Raw genomic sequence first — 25,374 nt, 5'->3', positions numbered from 1 at the left:
CTTTCTTAACTACCCTATCTATCTGTGAGGCAACTTTCAGGGATCTGTGGACATGTACCCGCAGATCCCTCTGCTCCTCCACACTACCAAGTATCCTGCCATTTACTTTGTACTCTGTCTTGGAGTTTGTCCTTCCAAAGTGTACCACCTCACACTTCTCCGGGTTGAACTCCATCTGCCACTTCTCAGCCCACTTTTGCATCCTATCAATGTCTCTCTGCAATCTTCGACAATCCTCTACACTATCTACAACACCACCAACCTTTGTGTTGTCCGCAAACTTGCCAACCCATCCTTCTACCCCCACATCCAGGTTGTTAAAAAAATCATGAAAAGTAGAGGTCCCAGAACAGATCCTTGTGGGGCACCACTATTCACAACCCTCCAATCTGAATGTACTCCCTCCACCACAACCCTCTGCCTTCTGCAGGCAAGCCAATTCTGAATCCACCTGGCCAAACTTCCCTGGATCCCATGCCTTCTGACTTTCTGAATAAGCCTACCATGTGGAACCTTGTCAAATGCCTTACTAAAATCCATGTAGATCACATCCACTGCACTACCCTCATCTATATGCCTGGTCACCTCCTCAAAAAACTCTATCAGGCTTGTTAGGCATGATCTGCCCTTCACAAAGCCATGCTGACTGTCCCTGATCAGACCATGATTCTCTAAATGCCCATAGATTCTATCTCTAAGAATCTTTTCCAACAGCTTTCCCACCACAGACATAAGGCTCACTGGTCTATAATTACCCAGACTATCCCTACAACTTTTTTTGAACAAGGGGACAACATTCACCTCCCTCTAATCCTCCGGTACCATTCCTGTGGACAACGAGGACATAAAGATCCTAGCCAGAGGCTCAGCAATCTCTTCCCTCGCCTCGTGGAGCAGCCTGGGTAATATTCCATCAGGCCCCGGGGACTTAATTGTCCTAATGTATTTTAACAACTCCAACACCTCCTCTCCCTTAATATCAACATGCTTCAGAACATCAACCTCACTCATATTGTCCTCACCGTCATCAAGTTCCCTCTCATTGGTGAATACCAAAGAGAAGTATTCATTGAGGACCTCGCTCACTTCCTCAGCCTCCAGGCACAGCTTCCCACTTTTATCTCTAATCGGTCCTACCTTTACTCCTGTCATCCTTTTGTTCTTCACATGATTGAAGAATGCCTTGGGGTTTTCCTTTACCCTACTCGTCAAGGCCTTCTCATGCCCCCTTCTTGCTCTTCGCAGCCCCTTCTTAAGCTCCTGTCTTGCTACCTTATATTCCTCAATAGACCCAACTGATTCTTGCTTCCTAAACCTCATGTATGCTGCCTTCTTCCATCTGACTAGATTTTCCACTTCACTTGTCACCCTTGGTTCCTTCACCCTACCATTCTTTATCTTCTCTCACCGGGACAAATTTATCCCTAACATCATGCAAGATATCCCTAAACATCGACCACATGTCCATAGCAATTTCCCTGCAAAAACATCATCCCAATTCACACCCACAAGTTCCAGCCTTATACCCTCATAATTTGCCCTTCCCCAATTAAAAATTTTCCAGTCCTCTCTGATTCTATCCCTTTCCATCATAATGCTAAAGGCCAGGGAGCGGTGATCACTGTTCCCCAGATGCTCACCCACTGACAGATCTGTGACCTGACCCGGTTCGTTACCTAATACTAGATCTAGTATGGCATTCCCCCTAGTCGGCCTGTCAACATACTGTGGCAGGAATCTACCCTGGACACACTTAACAAACTCTGCCCCATCTAAACCCTTGGAACTAAACAAGTGCCAATCAATATTAGGGAAGTTAAAGTCACCCATGATAACAACCCTGTTATTTTTGCACCTTTCCAAAATCTGCCTCCCAATCTGCTCCTCGGTATCTCTGCTGCTACCAGGGGGCCTACAGAATACCCCCAGTAGAGTAACTGCTCCTTTCCTGTTCCTGACTTCTACCCACACTGACTCAAAAGAGGATCCTGCTACATTATCCACGCTTTCTGCAGCTGTAATAGTATCCCTGACTAGTAATGCCACCCCTCATCCTCTCCCCCCACCTCTCTATCCCTTTTAAAGCACTGAAATCCAGGAATATTGAGAATCCATTCCTGCCCTGGTGCCAGCCAAGTCTCTGTAATGGCCACTACATCATGATTCCATGTATGTATCCAAGCTCTCAGTTTATCACCTTTGTTCCTGATGCTTCTTGCATTGAAGTACACACACTTTAGCCCTTCTACCTTACTATGTTTACACCCTTTATTCTGCTTCTTTTTCATCAGAGCCTCTCTATATGTTACATCTGGCTTTATAAAAGTATTATTATAATAAACAATAATATTTATAATATATTATAAAATTTTAAAATATCATGAAAGTATCTGAGAGTAGAATTATCATTTGATATATTGGAGATGGATGTTGTGAATTTGACTATGAAGAAGTGGGCTCATTAACAATATAGACAGATGTTCTGTGATACCTGCTGATTATAGCACAACAATATTTTGAAGGCCTTTTGAACTATCTTTACACAGTTTTAATAGAAGCAGTTTAAAATAATTAACTTGCCACATAATAGCAAAGCATTGTGATCGAGATTTAAATTTGCAGTCAGAAAATCTGAAATAGATTCTGTTCAACACACACAAGCTGGAGGAACTCAGCAAGACCAATAGCATCTATGGAGGGGAATAAATAGTTGCGGGCTGAGATCCTCCATCAGGACTGGAAATGAAGGGGCAAAAGCTAGAATAAGAAAGTGGGGTGGGTGGGGGGTGCAAGGAGTGCAAGCTGACAAGTGACAGGTGAGACGACATGATGGGGAAGGTGGGTGGCCAGGGGAGTGGGAAAAGGTAAGAAACTGGGAGGGGAGAAGTTTGTTTGGCTTAATTAACAATCCAATAGCTAATGCTAAGGGAATATTTACATACAATCAATAAGATGTTCAAGGGAACAAAGAAAAATCATTCTGGCATTAAATGGATTAAACCCTGAAATGGTTGGTGGTATTCAGATATCCTGGGCTCCAATAACTCCCCATTACATTTTCAGCTCAGTGGAAAGCTGAGCCAAGCTCTCATATTACAGTAATAAAATTTCAAGGGTTGCTCTATTAAGAAACAATTATTTTGCATATCATTGTAATTAAAAATAATAAATCTAGAGCATTTTTGACTTGTTTTTACCACACTCCATCTTGTTCTTATTAGTTATTTTTGGTTTTGTCCCACACACACATTGATTTTGAATGTTAAGTTTTGCTTGGATATACCTTTTTTTGAGAAACACAACTATTTCTTCAATATTAAAAGAGAAAGTGCTTCAAACGCTTAGCAGTTCAGTCAATATCTGTGGAAAACATTCATGTTTCAGTTCTGAATAACGGCCTACGAACATTACCTGTTTTTCTTCTGTGGTTGCTGTCTGACCAGCTGAATATTTATGTTTTTTTCCTGAGATTTCCTGCATTTCCAGTGCTTTTTGATTTTCATTCTGATGTTTTAAAACTATTTTTATGTCCCTGTTGAGATTCAGTCTTGAGTGTGAGTTATGTTGAAAAGGAAAATTAAGGGTAAAAAGAAATGCTGGATGTCGAAAATAAGAATGGCAAATGATTGGACCAAACTAGCCATATATCTTTTAAGTTATTAACAAATTCACCTTTCAGCTTTTAATGTCCACAAAACTGGGCTTTGGTTGGCTAGAATCCATCTCTAGAAAGTGCTGCTTTTGAATGTAGATGTGATGGTCTGGGTCTGGGATTTCATCATGCATGATTACAGAAAGAGGCTACAGTATTCAGTTTATTATGCCTGTAGTCTCTTTGCAGATATTTAACTGATTTTGGTTTCTTTCCTTCCCACCCCCCACCCCCTGTGGTTCTGTTATTCCTTTTACCCTTCAAGTTCTCTTCAATTAATTTTTGAAAATCAATTTTTATTCTGTTTTCCCAGATACCGATGCATTCCAGATCTTCATATCTAGCAGCAAACATCTTTTCGTTGTTTCTGATTATTTTGCCAATGATCTTGTTATGTACATTGATTTTGACCAAATAAAAGAAGGCTGGAGTCGCTTAGCACTTTTGTTCAAGGGTGTTTATTCAGTGTGCAAAAATCCAACTGCTATAGAAAGGGAGCAGAGGAAATCTACAAGGATGTTGCCTGGATTGGGGAGCATGCCTTATGAGAATAGGTTGAGTGAACTCGGACTTTTCTCCTTGGAGCGACAGAGGATGAGAGGTGACCTGATAGAGGTGTATAAGATGATGAGAGGCATTGATTGTGTGGATAGTCAGAGGCTTTTTCCAGGGCAGAAATGGCTAACATGAAGGAGCATAGTTTTAAGGTGCTTGGAAGTAGGTAAAAGCAGGCTGTCAAAGGTAAACTTTTCACACAGAGAGTGGTGTGTGTGTATGGGATACACTGCCAGCGAAGGTGGTAGAGGGTCTTTTAAGAGACTCTTAGATAGGTACGAGGAGCTTAGAAAAATAGAGGGCTATGCAGTCGGGAAATTCTAGGCAACCTCTAGAGTAGGTTACATGGTCAGCACACATTGTGGACTGAAGGCCCTGTAATGTGCTGTAGATTTTGTATACTCTATGTTACAAAAATGAGCAAAAAACAAGACTGCTAATATTTACAATAGGATATCTACTAGAAAGCACAATAGCTCTGTACTATTTAGGTCAGTGTGAAGTCCTGGCAGCTCTCTCTCTCCCCACAGAGAGAAAACTACCCCATTTTTTATGCACCAGGATGTACCATCTTTAATTATCCGCAAAGCTAACAGAAGACAACACATGAATCAGAATATGAGGTACCCCACAATGTCGTTACAATTACATTACAAAATAAACAGAATTATCTACCTTACATACAGTATACAAACACTATATAAATATCATTTATAGATCCCCCTTTAGTAAAGAAATGGAATATCCCACCGTATCTGGTGGGAGAAGATCATAAAGCCAACGCTTTATAAAAATATATCAGGGAAGACACTAAAGTGCGTGCACTCAGCACAATGCCAGTAGAGTGACAAGGCAGTGTTTATGTGTGTGTCCACACTTTCTGAGCACTCTTTGTCAGAAATCTAAAATCTGTGTCCTCTGTTTTCCAAATAGGCTGAATTAGGGGTAACTATTGAAACTAGTTACTCCTTAATTTACTCTTCCCGAAATTCTTGTAACTTTAGAAACCAAATGCAGGCAAAAAGGACTAGAATAGTTGTCATCTTGGTTGTCATGGATGAGTTTGGTCAAAGGGCCTGTTTCCATGCTGTATGAATCAATGACAGCTTTTCAAAGATGTCTCCTTAATCCTCATCTATACTAAATTGGGATATCCTTTCATAAAGTCATAAAGACTAGCCCTTTCTCATGATGTGTTCCCTCGATGGTGGTCAGTAGTCTAATATGCTCTGAATTAGTGGTTTTCAGGGTAGCAACACCTTATTATGCAAAATATAATGTATCACATATGAATATTAATGAATTAAAGAATTAATTTAATATGTATTTAAATTGATTAACTTATGGATTTAATCTTCATCAAAATACTGTTTATTAATGTATAAAATGCTTAATTATATTAGTTAATATTTTCACCTTAATTCATATATTCACAACCTCCCACTTCTGGGATGAAGAAGACAAGCAGAGTTGTTCTGAGTCACCACAGTGATGACCATCTTCTGATTTGAGTAGCTACAGAGTGGTCTCCTTGCTGTCTATCATGTCAACAGCTGCTTCCTTCCACCTCGCGGCTGAAGAGAATCTTGCTGAATTGCACTGTGCTCTACTCCAGGGGTTATGTAGGAATGGCAGCAACCACTCTAGTTGGCAATTTTTCATCCTCACCAAAATCTTTGACTCTGTACACCCACCTTGGATTTTGCTGAAAATTATTTCCATCTTATATTAATCGTATTAATCATCCAAGCCATGGTCCTAGCAGTGCTGGTCTCAGTGAAGACCATGTCAAGCAATGCCAGATCATTCAACATTTCTCACTGCAGTGAAGCACCACACCTCCTGCATGAATCACAAATAAATTTTCAACTTGGATCCTTGCCACCTCAAAATCAAAATTACCTAGCTCCCATAGTTAAGTTGCAGCAGACAGGATGTATATGCATGCTTGTAGGCCTACATCCATAAAATAATCATTAATTTGTTCAGCAAATGTGGCAAGACAACTGACTTGCATTTGTTATTAGCATACAAGGTGTTCTACCAGGCTGGTGCCACTGCGATATAACCCTCCATAGTGAGACCCTGGAAAACATGGACCATTTCCCATATCTCTGGAGTTACCTCTCAGGGAAGGCAGACAGCATGGCCTCATTGGGCTGGGGAATGCTTTAGTTAATTGAGGAAAAGGTTACTGGAAGACCAAAGCTCAGCTCTGGCCGAAATCCCGTTGTCTACTGATCAGCAGTGATCTTTTCTTTCTGACATGTTTCTGGGATTTGGATTACCTGGATAAAAATCCTCCAAATCCACTGGCAGATAAAGTGAATCAATGTCAGTATTCTCTCACAGGTGAACATAGCATTCATTCAGGATTCAAAAATGTCATTTTTCAGTACCTGTGTGTTAAGAGGATGAAATGATTGTTACCCTGGATCCGATGTAGCATAAAAAACACAATCAGCTAAAGGGTACAATAAAAAAAACAAAAAAACATTAAATATAAATATAAAAACAATCCTACAAAACATAATGTACATGTCATTGTTTGAGTTTGGCAGTATGTAGCTAATATTGTATACACAGTGCCTATAATAAGTATTCAATGGCTTCAAAACAACAAAGTTAATGTCCTGGAGTGGCCAAGTCAGAGTCCACACCTCAGTCCAGCTGAGAATTTGTGGCTGGACTTGAAAAGGGCTGTTCATTCACAATGCTGATGCAATCTGACAGAGCTTGAGCAGTTTTGTAAAGAAGAATGGGAAAAAATTGCAGTGTGCAGATGTGCAAAGCTGACAGAGACCTATCCACACAGACTCAAGGCTGTACTTGCTGTCAAAGGTGCATCTACTAAATACTGACTTGAAGTAAGTGAATACTTATGCAATCAATTATTTTGTGTTTTATGTTGTAATTAATATAGGTAACTGTAGAGATCTGCTTTCACTATGACACAATAGTCTTTTTCTTTTAATCAGTGTCAAAAAAAGCCAGCTTAAATCCACTGTGATTCAATGTTGTAAAACAACAAAACATGAAAACTTTCAAGGGGGCGAACACTTTTTGTAGGCACTGTAAATGAAGTGATGCTTGGTGCAGGAGTATCTATACATAAGGTGACTCTTGTGACAAAGTGACTCTTGCCAAGACGAAGTCTTCTAAATAGCAGCAGGGCATATCAAAACAGTTAAGGACAGTGACTGTGCCACTGTGGACCCAATTAAACTCAGGTGGGTCCATGAGGCAGGCCTCATTGTTTAGGTGCCCACAGTGTTATGTTATGTAACTGTAAGACATAAAATTAATTGAAAGCAAAAAGCACAGAGCTGTGAATATGTGTATTAGTTTCATTTTGACTTTAGGTAAGGCGTGCACTTATTACAAGGTGGCAGGATGATGTGTGCCATTCACGTACTTTTACATATAACCAGCAATGCATTTTACAAACAACAAAAGAATACCTAAATCAAACAATATATTTACAATATCACTAAAATATTTCTGAAATATTCAATACACTGTACTTATCTCTACTTAGCTATAAACTCCAACTCAACTCTTGTGGGAAAATGTTTTTCCTGACGGTGGAGTGGGGTGGTTGTCAGTCTGCTTGGCAGGTGAGACTTGTGGCTGTCAATGGATCTCAGGTTATGGGGTCTCCTCTGTAGGTGGTTGTAGGAGTTGATTCTGGGTCTACTGAAAGCGGTTCTAACAGCTCTGGACACCTTCCTTCTCCAAGATGCTCTTGGTGTCTTCTGGACATGCTGATACTCCAGACAGCGCATAGCAAGCTACTTGATCTGCTGATCTATCCCAGGCTATGAGACAAAGCTCCAAGCCAATGCTTTAATTTTGCCCATGCTTTGATGACCAGCATGTAGCTCGTCAAACACTTCAATTCTCTCAGCTTGGATAGTACAACAACTCTCAATCTGCAAATAAGGCAACCTCTGTTATGGGCAAGTTCATCCCTACATTAGTAAAACTGGAGTTTCTGCTGCACATTCCTGCCATTTTGGGAGGCCATGTAGATCTGAGACATTGCAGGTTCTTTTCAGTTTCCTGATGATAAGAGGCATTGATTGTGTAGATAGTCAGAGGCTTTTTCCCAGGGCTGAAATGGTTGCCACAAGAAGACACAGGTTTAAGGTGTTGGGGAGTAGGTACAGAGGAGATGTCAGGGGTAAGTTTTTTATGGAGAGAGTGGTGAGTGCGTGGAATGGGCTGCCGAACGGTGGTAGGGACGGATACGATAGGGTCTTTTAAGAGACTTTTGGATAGGTACAAGGAGCTTGGAAATATAGAGGGCTTTGGGTAACCCAAAGGTAATTTCTAAGGTAGGGACATGTTTGGCACAACTTTGTGGGCCGAAGGGCCTGTATTGCGCTGTAGGTTTTCTATGTTTCTGTAACTTTCACCTTTAAATCTGTTTTGGTCTTGTGTATGTGAGCCCCTGTCACAGTGGTAACCCCATTTGTTCTGCCAGGCTGGTTTCTGTTTAGATGCTGCAATTCTGTTCATGCTCACTTTCAGTCCAGACTACAACTCAATTCATCTCCGTCTGCTGTTTCCATTGATACAGCAATTTCACCTGGTCTTTTAAATGTGAGTTGTGCTTCAGTTAGGAGCTGATTTTGAATGCTTTCTTGTAAGATCCCACACACTAAACCATCTCTCAGTGCATCAAGCCCATCACTGAACTGACAATGCTCAGGTAATCTCTTCAATTCAGCCACATAAACTGAAATGAGCTACTCTTCCTTTTGATTCCACTTATGAAAGCTAAAGTGTTCTGCAATCAGCATGGTTTCAGTTGTAAATGCTCCTGCATTACTTTCACAATATGAGCAAAGCACATTTCAGCTGGCTCAGTTGGAGCATTCAGACTTCTAAGCAAATTGCATGCTCTTTCACCCAATGCACTCAGCAAAACAGGAATTCACTTCACATTGACTATTTAATTTGCTTCAAAATGCAGTTCAATTTGCTCAGTGACCATATTCCATTTATCTCTTGCACAATCAAATGTGTCTATCTTTCCAATATAGCCAGCCTTTTCTGCTTTTTTTATGTTTATTGTCATCATCACCTGGTACTCATTGTTTACGAACCAATGAATTTCATCTGTTTCCTGCCTTTTTTAAACTTGAACATCTCCTCCTCTTGTGAAGGAAGTGTGCTGTGCTTTTTAAAAACTCAATCATCTCGCTGAGCTCTATTTAAACTTGAAAGTTTTTAAAACTTCAACAGGTAGGTAGTTGCCTCAGGTTTGTTTTAAATCTTATTTGTCATCACTGTTATGTTCTGTAACTTTAAAAAAATGTGGAGCCGAGAATGCATTTCTTAGTTTTGTTTTTACTTTAAGTGAGGCGCGCACTTATGATGTGGTGGAGTGATGACGTATGCCATTCACATACTTCTACATATAATCCACAATGGATTCTGTAAACAACAAAGAGTACTCAATCAAACAATATATTTACAATATTACTCAAATATTAAATACACAACACCAACCCCCACCCGATACAGACACTCTATTCCAAGCTCTGTCACAGGAATCAGTGGACAGAGGAAAAAATTCAAAGATGTTCTTAAAAACATATTGGAAAAAATGCAACATCCACAAAGAATTTTGGGGATTCTGGTCAATAACTTCTTAAAATGGAGATAGAACACTTGGGATGAAGGCTTTGAGGTGGATCTTGGAGGCAGAGCAGAGTGATGATGGCACTAAACAACGACTCCTTTGCTTGCATCTATGGAATCAGTATTTCCATCTTTAATATCTTTATTTTTCCCTTTCAGGGTTCTTTTGAAGACCCTCACCTGGAGTTACATGTTGACTACAGTTCTTTGTGGGAATGGGACCTGCTCTTGGGGTTTCAAAACTGGCCATTGTTGTTTGGCGCACAAAGGGCTTGGCCTAAGAGTCCAGCTTGGCTTTGGAGGCCTAGGATCTTGAGGATCTGGAGACAGTTTGGTGTCACAGCAGGAGACCCGTGTGTTGTTGGAGGAGTCGGAATATCTATGGCTGTGTGCCTGGGGACTCAAGATCTTTGGGCACAGAGCTTGGAAAAAGTGACATAACAGACATTTATCACTGTAAACCAATGAGCTGTTTGTTGTATCTCCCCGCTCGCTGTGAAAATGGAGACATCTCTTTCTCCCTTATTAGGGAGAGAGTGAGAGAGCCTGTGGTATGTCGAATACCAGATGAAACATGAAGACTCTGGGGTAACTGCAAGTCTGTGTCTTTGCTGTTGCTTTGCTCATGCTTGAGTGCTCTGTGGTGGTGCTGATGCTTTTTTTTTGCTGGTGGGGGAGGGGGGATTGTCGCTTGGCTGTCACGCACGGGAGGGAAGGGAGCTATAGTGAACTTTGGAATTCTAACATTTACCTGTCATTCATTCTTTGGGGCAATCCTCTGTTTTTGTGGGTGGTTGTGAAGAAAAAGCATTTCAGAATGTATATTTTATACATTTCTCTGACATTAAATGTACCTTTGAAACATTTGAAATTTAGAATCTTGAGTCCTTGGTTGGGCGTAGCACAGAAATCCTGCATAAACAGTGGAAGGATTTTACCACCACTCAATAATATCTTGCTGTGCAACATGTAATGTATGACTAAATCTGTGGATCCTATACGGCCTTACCAGTCACCTCAAAACCCACAGAACTGGATCCTCAATCCCAAAAGACTGCCTAAAATATCTGACTAATTATTGAACATTTTATTTCAGCATGCAACAGTGAAATCAAATATCACTATGCACAAATATTGAGAGTTTATAATTGCAAGCTGTATTTTTGACACATAAGGGTTTGATGTCAATTATTATGCAAAGTTCTGGCCCACTAATTATGGAGATGTGAATCATTCAAAAATACTACAGATCTACTATACATTCAGATCCACATAATGAAGCTGAATCAATTATGTTGTGTAACTCTGAAACATTAAACTAATTCAAAGGAAAACAAGAGAGCTGAGTGATGCGAATCTTAGCTTGTTTACTTTAAGTGAGTGCGCACATACTGCTTAGTAGCATCATGATGTATTAATTTCACGTACTTTTAAATGTAACCATAATGAATTATAGAAATAACAGAGAATAAACAAACAACATATTTATAAGATTACTCAAATATTACTGAAATATTAAATACATAACACTCCTCCCTGCTTAGCTATAAACCCCAACTCAATATAGAATGCATCTCAACTATAGACATAGTGTACTATATAATAAACTAACTATACAGATGCCTACAGCATCATAAATTTTAAATTGTCCTATTCAGGTCTAAAGATTTAATTGCTGTGGAAGATTACTTAGTTTTGCAGTATAACATCTTTCCTGACAAAGGGGACCACTCTGCATGCGACAGCACAGCACTCTAGCTGTGAAACAGTCTCAGATTCTGCAGGCCTTCTCCGTATTGGTTGTAAGAGTTAACGCTGAGACTGCTGGAAGTGGCTCTGACAGTGGTAGCCATCCCTTCTCCTCCAACTGTTGGGCTCTCCTCAACTGATTGATGCGCCATCGCCAGATGACATCAGATGCCGTCTCCACTGTGTAGGAGAGCGGTCCAGTTCTGTTCCTAAACTTTCCAAGTACCCACTTTTGATTATCTCTGTTGTCCCATGCAAGGACTGCTTGTCCAAGAGTGAAACATCAAACTTCCTGATTTGCGGAGCCTTCAGTTTACCTCGGCTCTTTCCATATTCCTTCTGAGTTTGGGTTTAAGGAGATCCAAGTGTGAATGCAAGGAACAGCATAACAGCTGGTTGGTTGTGGAGTGTGCTGTGCTGCAATATGCAAGGAGGAAATTAACGAGCTTCTGATTCAGTGTCAATCTAGGGTGTTCAGCTGACATTGCTGGCAGTGTGATCTTTAGCTCTGGACAAACTTTTCCACCAACCATTTGTAGCTGGATGGTTCAGTGCAGATGTAATATTCCATTCATTTTTAGGAATGATTGAAAATGTTCCAACACAAACAGTGGTCTATTGTCACTGACGTAGTGTTCAGGAACACCAGTTCTTGCAAAGAGGCTTCTCAACATATCAGCAGCATGTGAGGCTGTAGTGGAGGCTATTGGGAACACTTCTGGCTGCTTTGGAGTTGCAGCCACTACTACCAAGAAATTTGTGCCCATGAATGGTTGACATGAATCCTCTGCCAGGCAATGCAGGCCACTCACAGGGATGAGAGGCACTGCTGTTGGCACCTTCTGGACCTGTTGGCATACTGCACAGTGCATGGCAAGCTGCTCAATCTGCTAATCAAAGCTTTGAGCCAATGTTTTAATTTTATCCACACCTAGATAACCACCATGTTGCTCCTCCAACACTTTAGCTCTCTGCTTGGGTGGTACCACAACTCTCAATCCCCACATAAGGCAACCTCCATCAAGGGCAAGTTCAACTTGGCATAGGTAACAATGGGGGAACTGGGGTTTCTTTCTTTTTCAATCTTTTTATTATTGTTATTAATATCAACAAAATACAATTGATATATAAATAATGGGATTACAAACATACACATTTCCACTGCACATGAAAGAATACATAAGCAACGATTACAGTATAAATGAGTATTCCCAAATCATGAACGATACAATATATAGATAAACAAGGTAAATCTGGGTATATCATAATATATAATAACAAAAACAGAAAAAAGAAAAAGAAAAAATATATTATTATGCAAAGAAAAAACTAAACTAATAATCTAATAGGTAATAAAGAAAAAAAAACAAAAAAGAAAAAGAGAGAAAGAAAAACTGGAAAAAGAGAAAAAAAAAGGGCTGTTTATAATATCTCACAAGAATACAAAATCATCAGTGTCATCAACTCCAGTCCTCTCAACATATACAAAATTAAAACTGGAAAATCAGATAGGCTTGAAACCTGGTCATATTATATCATATGAAAATATTGAATAAATGGTCTCCATATCTTTTCAAATTTAATAGAAGCATCAAATACACCACTTCTAATTTTTTCTAAATTTAAACATAACATAGTTTGAGAAAACCAATGAAATACAGTGGGAGGATTAATTTCCTTCCAATTCAGCAAAATAGATCTTCTAGCCATTAGAGTAAGAAACGCAATCATTCGACAGTTCATCATTGGTAAACCAAAAATTGCGGTAATAGGATGGGTTTGTAAATCAATGTTCAATACCGCAGAGATAATATCAAAAATATCTTTCCAATATTTTTTTCAAAAGCGGACACGACCAGAACATATGAGTTACAGACGCTATTTCAGATTGACATCTATCACAAATAGGATTTATGTAAGAATAAAAATGAGCTAATTTGTCCTTGGACGTATGGGCCCTATGTACGACCTTAAACTGTATTAATGAATGTTTGGCACATACAGATGATGTATTAACTAATTGAAGAATTCTATCCCAATTCTCAATAGGAATAATAAGATTAAGCTCTCTTTCCCAATCATTTTTTGTCTTATAAAGGGGCTCTGAATGTATCTTCATAATTATATTATAAAGTTTTGATATAAGCCCTTTTTGAAAAGGGTTTAATTCAAACAAACTCTCCAAAATACCTGAAGACACAAAATTTGGAAAAGTAGGAAGTACAGTATTTAAAAAATGCCTAATCTGTAAATATCTAAAAAAAATGAAATCTAGGCAAATTATATTTATTAGATAATTGCTCAAAAGACAAAACAATTGTCCAAAAATAAATCAGAAAATCGTAGTAATCTCAGTCTTCCAAGCTGAATAAGTTTGGTCTATAATTGAAGGGTGGAAAAAACAATTGGATACAATAGGAATATTTAAAACAAACTGAGTCAACCCAAAAAATTTCCGAAATTGAAACCATATACGCAAAGTATGTTTAACTATCGGGTTGTCAATTCATTTCGGCAATTTAGAAAGAGCAAAAGGGAGAGAAGTCCCTAAAATAGAACCCAGAGCATAACCTGGTACCGACTTAATTTCCAAGCTCACCTAATGAGGGCTAAAAGATCCATCCCAATCTTTCAACCAACATATCAAATATCTAATATTAACTGCCCAATAATAAAATCTAAAATTAGGCAATGCTAACCCACCTTCCTTCTTTGCCTTCTGTAAGTATATTTTACCTAACCTAGGATTTTTATTCTGCCATATATATGAGGAAATTTTTGAATCAACATTAGTGAAAAAAGATTTCGGAATAAAAATTGGTACCACTTGAAAAATATATAAAAACTTAGGTAAAATAACCATCTTAATAGCATTAATACTACCTATCAGAGATAAAGATAATGGTGACCACTTAGTAAACAAGCATTTAATCTGATCAATTAAGGGTACAAAATTAAACAAGTCTTTATGGTTTTTTTGTGATTTTAATCCCTAAGTAAATAAAAGAGTCATTAACTAATTTAAAAGGTAAGTTTCCATAAATTGGGACCTGTCTATTCAAAGGAAACAATTCACTCTTATTAAGATTTAATTTATACCCAGAAAAATCACTAAATTGAACCAACAATGATAAAACTGATGGAATAGATTTCTCAGGATTAGAAATAAATAATAATAAATCATCTGCAGGCAAAGATAACTTATGAATATCTTTCCCACGATTAATACCAGAAATATCCTGTGATTCTCTGATAGCAATTGCCAAAGGTTCTAAAGCAATATTAAATAATAATGGGCTAAGAGGACAGCCTTGTCTAGTGTCCCGAAATAAACAAAAAAAGGGAGATCTTTGATTATTAGTAAACACTGAGGCTCCTGGAGTGTGATAACTCAGTTTAATTCAGGAAATAAATGTTGGACTAAAATTAAACTTCTCCAACACATTAAATAAGTAAGACCATTCAACTCTGTCAAATGCTTTCTCCGCATCTAATGAAATAACAAATTCTGAAATATTAAGTGAAGGAGTATACACAATATTCAATAACCTCCTAACATTAAAAAAAGAGTAACAATTTTTAATAAAACCAGTTTGATCTTCTGAGATAATTTGGGGTAATACCTTCTCCAACCTGGATGCAAGTAACTTGGAAAAAATCTTGGAATCTACATTCAATAAGGATATTGGTCTATATAGGATGCGCAATCAGTAGGGTCTTTATCTTTCTTCAATATTAAAGAGATTGAAGCTCTATAAAAAGATTGTGGCAAATTTCCCAGTCTAATTGTTTCTTCAAAAACCTTATATAACCAAGGAGAAAGAGTAGCAGAAAAACATTTTAAAAATTCTGCTGCATACCCAGGTGCTTTCCCTGAATTCATGGAGGAAATAACCCCTTTAATTTCTGTATCGGTCATAGGAGCTTCCAATATTGAAAGATCCTCTGGTGATAGTCTTGGGAAATTGAATTTCCCAAGAAAATCACACATGGTACCACAATACTGAGGAAATTCCGAATGATATAGGGAAGTATAAAAATCTTGAAATGTTTTATTTATCTCATCATGGTTAACTGTCAAGTCCCCATTTTGCCGACGGATCTTAGTAATTTGACATTTAACCAAAGCATTCTTCAGTAGACTAGCCAATAGTTTACCTGATTTATCACTATGTATATAAAATCAGATCTGGACTTCATCAGTTGATTTTCAATTGAAGATGTAAGTAATAAACTATATTCTGTTTGAAGTTCAACCCTTTGCTTGTAAAGCTCCTTACTAGGAGTAATTAAATATTTCTTGTCAATCTCTTTAATTTTATCAACCAATAAAAGAGCTTCCTTCTTTATGTGTTTTCTCAGACCAACAGAATAGGAAATAATCTGTCCATGTATATATGCTTTAAAAGTGTCCCAAAGTGTTCTGTAAGAAATATCTTCCGTGGAGTTGGTTGAAAAGAAGAAGTTGATCTGTTCATTCATAAATTTAATGAAGTCCTGATCCTGCAGTAAGGTAGAGTCAAATTGCCATTGTCTAGCATTAGGAACTATATCCATTCATTTAAAAGAAAGTTTTAGTGGAGAATGGTCAGAAATAGCTATAATATCATAATCACAACCATTTACCGAAGGAATCAAGCAAGAGTCAATAAAAAAATAATCAATTCTCGAATAAGAGCGATAAACATGTGAGAAAAAAGAAAACTCCTTATCCTTAGGATGCCGAAATCTCCACATATCAAAAAGTCCATTATCAGTAATGAAAGAGTTGATACAAGTGGCTGACTTATTGGGTAAAGTCTGAGTAGATATAGATTTGTCCAACGAAGGATTTAAACAACAATTAAAATCACCACCCATTATTAACTTATATTCATTTAGATTAGGTAAAGAAGTAAATAAGGACTTAAAAAATCAGGACAATCCACATTTGGAGCATAAACATTAACCATAGCAACCTTTTTATTACAAAGTAAGCCCGTAATTAACAAAAATCTACCATTCGGATCCGAAAAGATATCGTGTTGGACAAATGCAATAGAGGAGTCAATAAAAATTGAAACTCCCTTTACTTTGGCATTTGAATTCGAATGGTACTGTTGACCCCGCCAAGACCTAAAAAAGTGATAATTGTCCTCCTTCCTTACATGAGTTTCTTGTACAAAAATGATGTGAGCATTAAGTCTTTGGAATACTTTGAAAATCTTCTTTCGTTTAATCAGATGGTTTAAACCATTAGTATTCCAAGACACAAAATTGATAGTCTGAGCCATATTTCTAAAATCAACCCTTTGGTATAAAAAGGGTTAACAAATTATAAACTCATGCACCCGGAAGAGGAACAAAAATAGAGAGTGGACCTGGAATTGGCGACATTGTAGACATATTTGTAGTTCAAAAACAGCCCAAATGAAAAAAACTAAAACAAACTGGTAAAAGAAAAATAGAGTTAGAAAACAAACCACTCCCCACCCCCACAAAAAAAAAGCCAAAATACGGCTAGAAAAAGGGAAAAATGAGACTAATTCTACCCCATATCAGCGGAAGACCACTCCGTATATAAAGGATATATATAAAAAAAATCCACCCAGACTTTAAAAATTATGATCACTATACTAAAACCACACTTCTTAATATACTTGGTTGTTAAAAAAAAACAAAAAGAATAAAATCACTAAAAGCTTATAAATCGGGTTATAACCCAAACAAATCAAAAAATATTTAAACTGTGATAAGCGATGCATTGTAGGAAGAAGATGAGAGAAAAAAAATGGCATCTTAAAAAAAACCAGAAATATTTTTCCAAAAAACCACCATCTTAATAAAAAAGAATTCACCTTCGAAGGGTTAAAAATACACCTTTGAAGGAACAAAAATAATAGTCAGCAATATAGTATAATGGTTAAAGTGTATAAAACAGATCGATTAATATGATGAAAGAACACTTTAACTTAAATATAAAGTATAGGATAAACCTACACCAATAGCTAGAAACAAAATCTGGTTTGAGGAATCAAAAACCATCTTACACGATCAGATCACTCATTTATTAGAGATGAGTGCCTGTAGCAGTAGGGAAGTTCTCCTTCAGAAAACTTCTCGCTTCAGATGTAGAAAGGAAATCTGACGTGGAGCATTCGGCGGAGAGATTCTAAGCTTCGCAGGGTATAAGAGCGCAGGTTTTAGACTTTTCTCGTAACATTCAGACATCAGAGGTTTAAAAAGAAGCCTTGCCTTCATTACTTCAGGACTAAAATCTTCTACCAAGCGGAAATAGTAATCCTGAAATTTAACCATTCCTACCCGCCGAGCCACACGAATAAGTTGCTCTTTGTCATGTACGTAATGAAACTGGACAATTACAACCGTAGGTTTAGCTGAAGTACTCGATGATCGACGCATAATTCTATAAGCGTGATCAAGTAATGGAGGGTTATCTGGAAATACAGACGGGAACGCATCTTTTAAAAGTTGAGCAAAATATTTCGAAGGGTCGCCTTGTTCTATGCCGTCTGGGAGACCAAGTATACGTAGGTTCTGTCTTCTGGACCGATTCTCAAAGTTGACACTCTTGGCTTTAAGTGCTTCCACCAGTTTAGTGGTCGAAATTAAATCTTGTTGCAATTTTTCAATTATCAAATCCCGTTTCCGAGCGTCTTCTTGCAGAGATGTGATAAGAACTTGCTGCTGGTCAATTACTGAATCCGTCTTAACCACATAATCTTGAAAAGCCTTTATATCTTTTTTAAAACTTTGTTGTAGTTAATCAAATTTTTTATCCAAAACCTCCATAAACAGTTCATAAGTTAATTCAGTGCGTTGCGGATGAGCTTGCTTCTTTCCATTACCGTTCGGGTTCCGCCCAGGTTCTCATCCTTTAGATCTAAGAGCTATTTCTGATTGCATATCATCAAAAATTCACAATAAACTCTTAACAATAAGTCCAAAAAAATAGCAAGAGTCTTTTGGTGTAGGTAAAAATAAGTTGAATAAGGGTGATCAAAGGTCAAAAAAAGTAAAGGTTATGGAGCGAATCTAAAACAGTACTCACTCCATGAGCGTCACCCGCTGATGTCCGGAACTGGGGTTTCTGTTGCACATTCCTGCCAATTTAGGTGGCTACTGAAACAATGTGGCACAAACACGAGTAAATGTGCAGATGCTGGAAACCCAAGCAAATATCACAAAGAACTGAAGGAACTCAGCAGGCCAGACAGCAGGTATGGAAAAGAGCACAGTCGACGTTTTGGGCTGAAACCTTTCAAATGGTCCCAATGTCAATTGTTTACTCTCTTCCATAGATGCTGACTGGCCTGCTGAGTTCCTCCAGCATTTTGTGTGTGTTGCTGGGACTGTGTTTTTGTTTCTGGTTTTCCTCCGCCACAATAGGGAGACTTATCCTTGGGTTAAGGATAATACATCGAGGAATGTCCTTTTTTTTTTGTAAATTTTTCAAGGATTTCCTTTTCTAAGGCTAAATGGGACAACAATCAGCATTTTCATAACTAGTCATCCTCTTGAAATCAATGTTGTGATTGCGTCCTCCAAGACCCAAAGCCCATCTCCGTATTAGCTGCTGCTGTTAGTGGAACACCCTTCTGTGGACTGAAAATGGACACTAGTGATTGATGATTAGTGATGAAGGTGAACTCTCTCCCATACAAGAACAGGTTAAAACATTTTACATGCCAAATCCGGACTCAAGGCCTCTCTGTCAACCTGTGTATAAATTTTCTTTAGCAGTAAGGGAAGGTGAAGGAAAAGCTATGGGTATTCATTTCCATCACTGAAAATATGCGACATGACTGTTCCATAAGGTGAGGCGTCACGGTCAAGCTTTATTGGACAATGCGAGTACAGTGTCAGACATCACCGTTTCCTTTGCCTTTGGAAAGCCACCTCACACTTTGCTATTTCTTCCCAATCTGCAGTAATGAGTTCAAGAGGTGGGACACAGTAGCCAGGTTTGGAAGGAACTTGTTATAGTAATTGACAAATCCTAAAAAGGACTATTCCTGTAACACATCCTTTGGCCCTGGGGCATTCATGGGCCCTGCTCGTCATCCAGAAGAGCAGCTTAAATCAAGAGCTCCTCCAGAAAAATGCATATTTAGCCCTGTTAATCCATCAAATATAAGATCTTTCGAAAATATCTGAATTAATAAGGGGGGCAAGAATGGGGAAGAAAGAATGAAGATAAAAAAAGCATCACTGTGGAGCCTATGGAAGAGAGAGGTACAACGCTCGGCTCGCCTGCACTTGCGCGTGGTGGCGAGGCTGACGATGGGCCTCGTTCAGGCGAAGCGGCAAATATAATACAGATTTTGGAAGAGATACGGGAAATCTAGAAAGATATAAAACAGCAACTCAATGATATAAAGTCAGAGCTCGCCAATGTCAATCAGAAAATAGCGGTGGCAGAGACATGAATTGAGAAGGTGGAAGATTGCGTGCAAAACGTGGAACAGATACTAAGTCAGATGATAAAAATATTAAATCAACAGGAAAGTTAATTGCTTGACCAGGAGGGAGGATTGCGACGGAAAAATATCAGAATTTATAATGTTCCCGAAGGAGTGGAGGGGTTGTCGATGATGGAGTTTGCAGAAAAGTTGCTGCGGGAAACGCTGGAGATTCCCCCAACTATGGAGACAAAGACGGGGCCTTTCGGAGACAGAAAGTAAGCCACACTCAATAGTACTTAGATTCCTTCTATTCAAAAGCAAGGCGGAGATTCTACAAATGGCCTGGGGAAAGAAGAGGGTGTTTTGGAACTGTAAGTTAATATACTTCTATCAAGATGACCCCCCCCCCCCCCCACCCCCGGCACTTCTACACAAATGAAAGGAATATTCTGAAGCAAAACAAATATTAAAGCAAGAAAAGATTAAATTCCAAACCCCATACCCTGCTAAACTGAGGGTGTTTTACAGAGGGATATAGCTATATCAGACAGTGGAAGACTTCAGACATGAACAACAGCGGATTGCCCGTTAGTGTGGTCAGACCAAGGGAAAGCCTGGCTGAGCAGTTATCCCGATCTGCTTGGGAAATAGTAAGAGAACCAAGAAAGCAGAGGACGGGAGGAGGCCGAGAGAAGGATATTAGGAAGAGACTGTGAGTTCTCCGATGACCCCCTCCAGAAGAGCCATAAAGTTTGGCTAACTTTAAAAGTGCTGACAAACTAAACAGAAGCAAAAATACATGGTGATATACTTACCTTACGAAATACGTATAATAATGTGGATTTTATATTACTATATTTTTCTTATTCATTCATTCACTCCTTTTTCCTCACCTAAATGAGAATACTTACATGGGAGGAATACACAGGGAAATCATTTCTGTGTAATGGACATAATTTTTTTTAAACTTACTTTTATAGGTACTGCAGTTGGGGCCCTCACCTCACAGGTAGGAGGGGCTATTCCCCCACGGCTAGACGTTTCTTCTAGCACATCCTCTTTCTTAATGTCTATATACTCAAGCCTTTCAGTCTGCAAGTCATCCCTACAATCGCCAAGATCCTTTTCCGTAGTGAATACTGAAGCAAAGTATTCATTAAGTACCTCTGCTATCTCCTGCGGTTCCATACACACTTTTCCACTGTCACACTTGATTGGTCCTATTCTCTCACGTCTTATCCTCTTGCTCTTCACATTCTTGTAGAATGTCTCAGGGTTTTCCTTAATCCTACTTGCCAAGGTCCTCTTATGTCCCCTTCTGGCTCTCCTAATTTCCTTCTTAAGCTCCTTGCTGCTAGCCCTATAATTTTCTAGATCTTTATCATTACCTGTGTCAGAACACTGGAGCAGGGAATCCAATTGCAGACCCAGTACAGTGCACACAGTGATATGGATTGTGCAACAAATCCTGAGGCATCGAAGTCAAGGCAGGGATCAAAACATCCAGAGAAATCCAAACAGAATCAGGAAACAGGCAGAGTCAATATTCAGACAGACAGTGTATAGATACAAATGAAAGGCTCAGGAAAACTCACTGGTACAATCTGGCAACAAACAGGCGAAAACACAGGACTGAAATACACTGAGCAATAAACAGAGAGGCAGATGATAGGTGGAGCACACTGAGACAGAAGTGGCAGCAATACAGGTAATAATGAGAAACAGGTGAGAGACAGAGTACTCAGTAATACAGGGGCTGGAGTAGAGCAGAAGCGAATACAGGAGCACATGGCAATACAAAACCATAGACTGACAGCTAGGAGAAAACACAAAAAGACAAAGTTCAACTGGAGGTATTGACAACCTAGTTTTTTTGAAACTTTTGTAAGGTTTTCTTTTCTTCTTGACTAGATTTTCAACTCCCTTTGTAGACCACGGTTCCTGTACCCTATCATCCTTTCTCTGTCTCACTGGAACATACCTATGCAGAATGCTATGCAAATATACACTGAACATCTGCCACATTTCTGTCTGAGAACATCTGTTCCCAATTTATGCTTCCAAGTTCCTGCCTGATAGCTTCATATTTCTCCTTATTCCAGTTAAATGGTTTCCTAATTTGTCTGTTCCTATCCCACTCCAATGCTATGGTAAAGAAGATTGAATTGTGATCACTATCTCCAAAATGCTCTCCCACTGAGAGACCTGACACCAGACCAGGTTCATTTCCCAATACCGGATCAAGTACAACCTCTCCTCTTGTAGGCTTATCTACATATTGTGTCAAGAAACCTTCCTGAACACACCTAACAAAGTCCACCCCATCTAAACCCCTCGCTCTAGGGACATGCCAATCAATATTGGGGAAATTAAAATCCTCCATCATGACAACCCTGTTATTACTGCACTGTTCCAGAATCTGTCTCCCTATCTGCTCCTCGATGTTCCTGTTACTATTGAGTGGTCTATAAAAAACCCCTAGTAGAGTTATTGACCCCTTCCTGTTTCTAACTTCCACCCACAGAGACTCAGTAGACAATCCCTCCATGACATACTCTTTTTTTGCAACCGTGACACTATTTCTAATCAACAGCGCCAAACCTCCCTCCCTTTTTTGCCTCCCTTCCTGTCCTTTCTGAAACATCTAAAGTCTGGCACTCTAAGTAGCCATTTCCTGCCCCTGCACCATCCAAGTCTCTGTAATGGCCACAACATCATAATTCCAAGTACTGATCCACGCTCTAAGCTCATCCACTTTGTTCATGATACTGCTTGCATTAAATTAGATACATCTCAAACCATTAGTCTGAGCATGTCCCTTCTCTATCATCTGCCTGTCCTCCCTCTCACACTGTCTACAAGCTTTCTTGATTTGTGAGCTATCCTCCCCTTCCTCTGTCTCTTCAGTTCAGTTCCCACCCCCCAGAAATTCTAATTTAAACTCTCCCCAATAGCCTTATAAAACCTCCCTGCCAGGATATTGCACCCCACCCCCCTCAGATTCAAGTGCAACCCGTCCTTTTTGTATAGGTCACGCCTGCCCCAAAATGGGCCCCAATGATCCAGAAATCTGACCTTAAAATCACCAAGATCTTGTCAGACCCATTCTTCTTGGTTACTGGGACCCTTGGCATTGTCCATGGGCTCCACACATCTTAGGAAAGAATTCCTTCAACCTCTATGTGATCTTGCTCATGTATGATTTATCACGGATGTTATCAGGAACTGGATGGGCTTTGCAAACCTTGGGAGAGACATTTTCATTTAACACAATTTTTCCTTTGAGATGTTTGAGTTTCCATTGCTATCCTTGAACACTGCTGTGGCGTCATCCAGAACTTTTCTTAACTCACTTTCAGTTGATTCTATTGAAGGGGATTTGGCATGCAAATGTTGGATGGGTCCCCTAACAAGTTGTAGTTGTCTCAGCCTATCATGGCCCCACAACACTGACCCTCCTGTTTTTACCACCTACAAGCCCAATGTGGCTTGTTGGTTGTTATATTTCACTGTTACAAATGTCTTTCCCACAGGAGTCATCTTTTCTCTCTTTTAAGTTGTTAGTTGAATACCTGCAAGCTTCAATTTAGTATCTTTGAAATATCACTCAAGCTCATTTTATAGAATGACTGAGGCAGTATCCAATTGAATTTTAATTAATTTACTATTCACTTCTGGTATAAGCCACATTGATCGTCTATTGTTATTTTTCACATCGTGGATCTCAAGGCTACACAGCCCTGTATCTCTCTCATCTGTTGATTGCAGAACCTTCCTTGCTGCACTTCAACAGGTTGGTAGCAATCTTGAGTTCACTGTAAAAAATATCTTGTCAACACTTTTATGTTTTGTAACTCCAAAACATTAAACTAATTCAAAGGAAAACATGAGAGCAGCGAGATAAGTTGTGTAATTTGTCTTTACTTTAAGTGAAGCACCACCAAAGATGCAGTAGCAATATAGCACATGCAATTCATGTATTTTACATATAACCGTAACAACTTATATAAACAACAAAGAATGCTTAATCAAATGATACATTTATAAGATTACTCAAATATTACTGAAATAGTAAATTTACAACGGAATCCATCCATTTTCAAAAAAAAGGTATGCGTGGAAATAATCCAAATGTTTAAAATGTTAAATTTGTAAAAAGGGATATTTTGAATAAAGTCAGCATGGGAAAGCAGATATTGGTACTCAGAACAAGCCACGGATTCAATTTAATTCCAAGATTAAATTCTTCAAATTTATAGGCATTAGCTTACAGGCGCTAACTGCTACCAATAAAATCAATAGAGTCAGTCAAACAATTTAGATGAAAAATAGCACAATTTTTGATTTAGAGTGCTGCAGTTTGGTGTTGATTTAGGAAAAAAATTAATAATTGATCGCATTTTCAAATTGACTTTTGCTTGGTTCTGCACTCACCTTCTCTCTGGTTAGTATTAATTTTGTTGAAGTTACCAATTAAAGATCTTTAGCCTGCAGTTTACTATAGAGCACAATTTATAATTATGTAGTATCATAGTAGCTTGCTTTTCTTTTACTTTAATGAAGCTATTTTAAATAAATTTCTATTTTATAATTGCTTTTCATTAAATACAAGAATATAATATTGAACAGTGTATTTGAAGATTTATATTTTGAATGCTTAATAATTTAAATCATATGAGGATGACTAAAGAATGCCTGTTAAGTGCTTCTATTTAAAAAGGATGTTACTCATTTGCTATATGCTTTTGCCTTGTTGTGAATTCACCATAAGTTTGAAGTTTATATGCTTATTTAAGAAGGTGGGAATTGATCTTTTGGACCAATAATAACTCTTTGCCATTTATAGACCGCAACAAGATGTGCATTGGTTTTCCATAGGGATTTGTGCTGAAGCCATTAATTTTTATTGATCTATATTGATGACCTAGACTTGGGAGGTGCAAGCCTCAGTTCCAAAATTTGCAAATGACACAAAACTTGGCAGCGTTATAAACTGCGAAGAGGATAGTGACATATTGCAACAGGATACAACTGGACTGAGAAAATAGCACATGGCAGATATGAAGTTTAATGTGGAGAAGTGTGGGATGGTGCATGTTAGTACATAGAACATAACAGCACAGTACAGGCCCTGTGGCCCACAATGTTGTGCCAACCTTTTAACCTGCTATAAGATCAATTGAACCCTTCTCTCCTACATAACCCTCCAAGAGATCATTAAATGTCCCCAAATGCCTTTAAGAGTTTCTTAAATGCCCCTATGCCACTCTCTGTGTAAAGAACTTACCTCTGACATCTCCCCCTATACTTTTCTCCAAAAACCTTAAAATCAAGTCCCCTTTTATTAACCATTTCTGCCCCGGG

The sequence above is a fragment of the Hypanus sabinus genome, chromosome 9 (genome assembly GCF_030144855.1).
Source record: "Hypanus sabinus isolate sHypSab1 chromosome 9, sHypSab1.hap1, whole genome shotgun sequence".
In the NCBI taxonomy this organism is placed as follows: Eukaryota; Metazoa; Chordata; class Chondrichthyes; order Myliobatiformes; family Dasyatidae; genus Hypanus; species Hypanus sabinus.
Note: the sequence above shows the minus strand (reverse complement) of the source record.